Source organism: Gossypium hirsutum, chromosome A02, assembly GCF_007990345.1.
Source record: "Gossypium hirsutum isolate 1008001.06 chromosome A02, Gossypium_hirsutum_v2.1, whole genome shotgun sequence".
In the NCBI taxonomy this organism is placed as follows: domain Eukaryota; kingdom Viridiplantae; phylum Streptophyta; class Magnoliopsida; order Malvales; family Malvaceae; genus Gossypium; species Gossypium hirsutum.
The window spans coordinates 45,805,009-45,812,861 of record NC_053425.1 but is presented as its reverse complement, the minus strand read 5'-3'; positions in this window follow the sequence as shown (position 1 = coordinate 45,812,861).

Here is a 7,853-nt window from a genome sequence, read left to right as displayed (position 1 = left end):
AACACTCAAGGTGTTAGTGGACAATTATGGGTATGAAATTGGTATTTTATTTATTTATTAACCAAGGTTAAAATGGTAATTTGATAATGAATTAAATTAAATAAAACATACGTAAAAGATAATGGTTGTCATCTTCCTTTCTCATTTTTGTTTCAACCGAAAGTCATGGCTATGGAGAAGCTAGGTTTGGCAATGTTTCATTTCATGCCTGGTAAGCCATTTTTCACCCATTTTTAATATTTTTTTATGTTTTCTAGATCGTTGCAACTAGGTCCAGCTGGCCTGTACCTTCGATTTTGAAACTATTAAAGATGTGAATGTTTCCATTGATGAATCTAGTGATTTTTTATGTTAAATGATGAATTTGAAATATTAGTTGTTGTTTAAAAGTATTTTGTTAAGTAATTTTGATGAATTTTCTTATTAGGGACTAAATTATTGAAATAATAAAAGTACAAGGAGTTGTTGTGAAATTGTTGCAAAAATCGGCTGAAATGGAGACTATGAATATTTGGCTAATGTGAATTGGCATTAAAAATGGTTAATTTGCATATTTTAAGCTCAGGGACTAAATTAAATAAAAGTAAAATGTTAGGGGCAATTTTGTAAAAATTTCAAAAATGAACATAAAATACATTTTTTTTGCTATCTAAATTAATAAATTGAATGAAATTATTAATTTAGATCAAGATCGAGTGGAAAATCGAGGAGAATTGAAAATTACCAAAATGCCCTTGTACTTTGATATTTTTGCAATTTAGCCAGGTAAGTTCGTACGTTTAAATAATGTTTTAAATTTTTGTTTTAAATGCTATCATGTTACATTCATATCATGCCTTGACGGAAAAATCAAACAACATATCGACGCCCATCGAATATGAAAAGGGATGGTTACGACCATCGAATATAAAAAAGGATGGTTTCAACCATCGATTATGAAAAGGGATGGTTTCGACCATCGAATATGGAAAGAGATGGTGACGACCATCAAATATGAAAAGGGATGGTTTCGACCATCGTTTAGCACTCTTTGTGTAAGCTTTAGTAAGGGTGCGATGAAATTCACTTTGATATTATAGAAAGGTATAAAGTATGTATATTCATAATTAAGGAAAATATGAGTTCATATGAATTATGTTTATGAAATCTATCTTACCATGTGATAATATTGCAAAGTTATGTGTCTAATTACTAGCTTGTGGCTATGGTAAATGTTATGTTTATGTCTTATGTGTTATGCAAAGGAAATGGTCAATGTTCAATATGAACCATGACATGTATGTATGAAACTCATTGAAATGGTGATGCATGGAAAACATAATATATTATGAAAGATGATAAATCCAATTCGATCAAGCTCAAGAATAATGGTTATCTATGTTAAGTTCACATGAATTATGTTCAAGTATGCTAACGTGTGTTATTGATGTGCTTAGGCTTGTGCCAAGCTTATAATCGGATTATATCATGCTTATTCTTAATTAAATACATCGAACCCGTAAGTGTTCAATTGGTAATATGCTCTTGTACATGATAAGGTGGTATAAATTAAAGTATGTAATTTCTTATGAAATGGTTTATCATGTAGTTGATTTCAAATGAGCTATATTTAAATGCACTAGTTTGTAGTCATGGTTGATATTATGCGTATATTTTGTGTGTTATGCATATGAAACAAGTGAGGAAAGGTAATGAAATGGTAAATTCATAGTTGAAATGAAATTTGATGCAAAGGGAGTAATGAGTTTGAATGATGTACTATATGTGAGAAATTTACATATGCTATGGATGGATATACCTATATCATGGATAAATACACTAAGTCGAGAATTCATAATGTTTTTTAGGCTTATGATAAGCATTGAGAACGGAATAAAAAGAAAGTAGATTGAAAAGTGTATAACCTTATAGAAAGGTTGATGATTATCTATTAAGTCGCATAAAATCCTATCATGTTATGAATGATAAATATACGCGACATTAATGAACTTACTCATTTGTGAGTTGATGATCATATCGATTTATGAATCTTATGGAATTGGCATAGATTTATGTTTATTCAATAAATTTTATTATTAAAATGGAATATTATGCTTAAAGTTTATATGAGCTTACTACGCATTCATTGCTTACATAGTTATTTTCCTTTACTTTACATATTATCGGAAGCTCGACTGGGTTGGAAGTTAGCAGGAGATCCATCACACTATCCATCGATTTTATCAGTAGATTTTGATACTTTGGTCGCAGTTATAATGACATGTATAGGTGGACTATGTCTAATGTTTAATTGATGAGTTTGGCATGTATATGTCATTTTGGTTGATGATTGTGGCATGAAATATTGCCCTGGATTTGAGGTACTTAAGATACTATTAATATCTTGTTGGTTGTGGTTAATATGTTTAAATTGATCCATCTTTTGAAGTGACCAAAAATTGGCATGTGTTAATGTATCTTTAAATGGCCAAAATGGTATGTGATAAATTGATCCAATCATGGTCAATATATAGTTTACTTTGAAAAGGTTTTGAACTAGATGTGCATAATGTAAATATGGTATATAAATATTGGTTGTTTGGTACTATTTTGAAATGGTTGGTTTATGTCATTTAAGTGGTTATGAAGCATGAGAGGAATGCTCCTAATGGTAAGGTTATTTTGATATGGCATGAATCTAATATGGTATGGTTGGTATGTATCAATTGTGATATGTTTGGCATGGAAACAAAATAGTTGATAAATGGTAAATGTACACATGTTTAGGTTGATTTGATGATTATGTTTGAGGTGTCTTTTGGCATATTGGTTGTATGGATAAATAACCTATTGAATTGGTTTTAATATGCATGCTTTGGTATGTTTGAAAGCTTGATTGTATGTGCAAATATCTTGTAAGTGTGAGCTTGAAATGGGAAAAAGGAATGGCTCAAAATTGGCCTATTTCTTGTCCACACGGCCTAAGACACCAGCGTGTGTCTCAGCTGTATGTGACACACGATCGTGTGTCCCCTGTAAATTTTAGAAGGTTGCGTTTCGAGAGTTACAAGGCTTGGCACACGGGCATCTGGCTTGGCCATGTGAACCAAGTCAGAGAGTTACACGGGCACAGACACGAGCTGGGACACGGCTGTGTGTCCCTACTTTGAATACCCACACAACCTGAGACACGGGCATGCGTTTCAACTGTGTGACCCTTATAGTATGAATTTTTCTATCTTTTGCCATGAAAATTCTAAATGTTTTTGATTTAGTCCCGAATCATTTCTAAAGTGTTTCTAAAGCCTTGAGGGCTTGAAAAAGAACGTTGTGCATGTGTTTGATTGAATTTTGAAATGTTTATGAACTGTTGGAAATTAAGGATTTGATTTATGTTTTTACAGTAATGCTCTGTATCCTTATTCCGGCAACGGATACGGTTTAGTGGTGTTACAACCCATATACATTCCCACTCGTAAAAAGGTAAAATTCAGTATATATTACCATTATTAAATTGATTTAAAATTAAATTATTATGCTAATAAGTTATTTAATTAGGTCCATGCTCCGAGTCACTTGGGATTATCTACCGAGTTTGAAGATATATAGCTTCTATTTGACCAGCGCTTGGAAGCGGATGTATATATTTATTTATTTTTTAACTATATACAAATAATGTAGTCGATTTCGTATTTAATATTTAGTAGTATATATATAAATAATTTTTTATCACATTCATATAGTTTGAATGGATACCATACGAGGACCCAACAACTCGAGTAGTAATTTTTAAGGAATTCTTTGTGAATCCTAACACCTAGCACGTTAAGGTCCCATTGGTAGTGTACTCTACCATCAAGATGCACGAGGTGGATAGAGTGTTGCGACAGTTCAGATTCCGGCAATCGATTCCTATAGCACCTCAAGAGCTTGATGATTTACATCGTATCGACTTACAGCGACTGGAGATGAATTGGCTAGTATTGCACTCGTAATACATCAAGATGTGGAATAATCGGTATGATTTTTTACCTACTGCGACGCAATTCTCGTTCCAGAGTTAGCATGCGATTCGGATTACATGCCATAGTTTAGGATCCATAGCAAGCCATATTTGTTGAGTGAAGAGGACAAGCGTTAAAATCCCCTTATGATTAAGCCACAACAGACCCCTTTAAATCCAGGGGGTAGTGAGACAGGCCCATCATCAGTGTCCATACAAGAACTAGCCCTGACAACATCAGCACTATCGCGCTCACCACACCCCCTTCATATCGTCTTATTCTAAGTCGTATTCTAACTATTTTCTGTATGTAATCCTATGACAGGTTGGACTGTCGGTCATCTATCACTGATTCGATACTTGCCTGGGCCATCTCATTTCTTGATGGCAGCAATGCATATGACGACGTACAGGCCATCTATGCATGAGGCACCAACAAGGAGTCTAGTCATTGTCCTATCAGCTTATGGGACTCAACATAGTTACACTAATTCGTCCAGGTGGTGCAAACACCTCTGGCATCTTTGTTATATCAAGGTGGGTAATCTTCCTAACCACTTAGGTATAGACCAGAGGTTGCATGAATACAAGGATGTACATCGTCTGAAGGCGAACCCCAACAACTACAACCTCCACCGGAAGCTGAACCTAGAAGGAATCCAGCGTGTAATTGTCGACCACCCTGATGTGGCATAGATTCCGACCAGCATATGCACTAATGAATTGTAAATTTTATTATTTAAATTAGTATAAGTTCTTTTGAATATTTTTTGTACACTATCTGGTTTAGCTATTCATTAAACTTTAATCAAAATTTTAATTTACCTTGAATATTTTCACATAACATTGCAATAAAACTTGATTTGAATAGAAATAACAAATTTTTTTTGTTTATAATTCACATGAAAAAATATTAAATTTATTTTGTATTAACAATGGCTAACAATTCTCATCAAGGCATATTATAATGTTGAACTTCGATATAGACAAGACGACATTGTATGACCCAAGTTCCTACACCACTCGCATAACCTCTGTTGGTTTGATCACTCCCGAATATCCATGTAGCGAATTCGGGTCGAGCATGGTCTACCTTTTATTTGTGACGCAGATCTCTACTAGGTAACAACTTAAATGGAGCAAGCGATACAGGTGGCTACTTACGTTCATCTGGAGTCGGTAGGAGTATATATCTCCACATGTTGTACAAGTTTTCTTATTTGTACACTTCATCAATAAAACTCGTTGGATCCAAATGAAGATTCATACAACCTACAATTGCATGAGCGCATAGATAACGAAGTGCATTAAATATCCTACAATCACAAGTCTTATTTCTCAGGTGTACCTGATACACTCCGTGCAATACCTTGATTCGGCCTGTCGAACTCCATCACTCGAAATCATAGGTCGTCGCACAAGTGACAAACTGTGTGTATGCAGTTTACTCGTACCTTACCATTATTAATTTCTATCACTACCGTCGAGCACCATACATGGCCTCCCTACAATTTTCCGGCATAACTCGTTGCTCGCTTTGGGAACAGTTCCGCCAAACAGAAGTATATCTCTTTCACTACTGTCGTTATCAGTAAATGTTCCCTTTAAAATGGAATTGATGCATTCCGTTAGGTTCGGTGTCATGTGGCCATATCATAGCCCACCATCGTATGCTTGTGTCCACTATTCGAATGGTATGTTTTCGAGATATGCTGCCTTGCCAAGTTAGTTGACTGCAATGTTGCCAACATTTCATGAAAATGATCCTTCGTGATCTTGTACTCTGTCAATATAATTGCATAGCGATGATTACATACAAAAAAAATATAAAAATACAAACGAAACATTACAAACCAAATAATACTGGTGGCAATCAGATACCCATGTTCATCACTTATCGTCACTCAATGGTAGACAGATATTGTTCGTTATAGTTGGATGCAACATGCCTCAAGCAGTATTGATGGTGCGTGGGATCCTAGAGGCTTACTTACTGTTCAATTGCAAACAGTATTCCAACTCCCCGATTCGAGATAACGCATATATCAAGTTGAGGGCAACATGCCTCCTCAATCTAAGCAAAAAGAAATCTTAGTCTTCTGCTTTCTCCCCAGTGTTCTTGCAAATGCAATTGGAAGGATCCTCTGATTACCATCCTTTGCCATAGCCAACAATAGCCGATGGGTATATCTACCATACATGAAGGTACCTTCTATTTGTATCAATGGCATGTAGTACTGGAATGCATCCCAGCATTTCTTGAAGGTCCAAAATAGATGCTTGAACACTCGGCATCCATAGAACAAGCGATCGTTGTAGTATGCGAGACCCGTTTCAAGATTTTTTATGCAACTAGGTACGTACCTCTCCAACACTTGACACTACTGCCATACCTCGTTGTATAACACGTCCCACCCACTATGCATACTCTCTAAGGCATTCTGTTTAGCTATCCATGCCTTACGGTACAAAGGTGTGTAGTTGAATTGGTTGCAAATATTAGCAATTAAAACCGACATGTTAGTCCTCGAATCCGCTTTCACCATCGGTAGTATTAGGCCTGCGATCATATCTGAATCTAACTTCAGATTATCCTATGAAACAACTGCAACCCAACGAATACGTCAAATTAAATTGAAAATAACCCTAAACTCTAAATAAAACCCAAATAACCCAATGATAATGTACCCGAGGCAACACATGTAGGCAAACCGGTAAACTTTTTAATCGTCTATAACCCTGTCTTCTTCCTAATAGAAGCCATGATTTTCCATGAGTAATTGTCGTCTCTTACTGCACACTTCCCTTCAAACTTCTCTAATTTTGATTTAATCACGTAGAAATTAACCCCATTCTTGATGTTGTATCGCCTCAATACTGCGAGAAAACCATCTTTATTGAAGTACTCACTACTCGCTTCTAAATCACTGAATCTAATGATGCACAACTGTAGCCAAGCCTCTTGTGTAGCAAGTCTGGAAATTCCAATACATTATCTGTCAAAAGATCGACGTTATACATGTGGGTTGGCGAGGAGTATGACGTGAATCATGGATCTTCTTCTTCTACTTCTTTATCACCCCTTTCACCGTCTTTAGGTTCAATTGGGACAGGCTCCGATTAAAAAAATAACCCAACTTCTAAACCGTTAGCACCAGGCTCTCGGGGTGGATCCACATCAGTTTCATTGTCATCTTCATTCTCCTGCCCACTAACATTTGCCACGTTGGAGGTCCCATTACCGGTGGACGTTGGAGGGAGTAAATTAATCCTTCTCGTGTACGTTTCAGAATATCCAAAATCACATGTTGATTGTCAATCACTGGAAGATGATGTCATTCCTCGGTAAGTATTCCCAACGTTGAACATCGACCCATCGAGGTGCATGTCACATCCACTAATTGAGTGTTATACAGGGGTAGTGTATTCCGTTCTACTACCAAAATTCGATAGTTCGGTGTTCTGCCTCCCACAATTGAAATATAAGGCTGAGACGGATGAGTGTCTTCTTATTGATGATCCCGGGATATCATAATGGGAATTTTCTACAAGAGTAGTTGTACTATCGACATTTTCAACCATTCTCACATTTCGGGCAGGAAGAGATATTGAAGTCGCAAGCCATTCATCCGGTCTTAAAAATTCCACATACAACTCAAGAAACAGTAATCCACTTTCAAGGTGCATTTGCGCCATTGCCTCTAAACCCTGAGCATCTTTGGTATCAAATGAGTCATATCTCAAGGGATCAACCGAAACACAAAATTAATACTTAATAGACGAAACTCTCATTGCAATAGATCTGAAGATTTTTCGCCTAATTCTTTTACAAAGTTCTGTCAACTCTATGTTCTGGTTAAAAGTCAGTCGC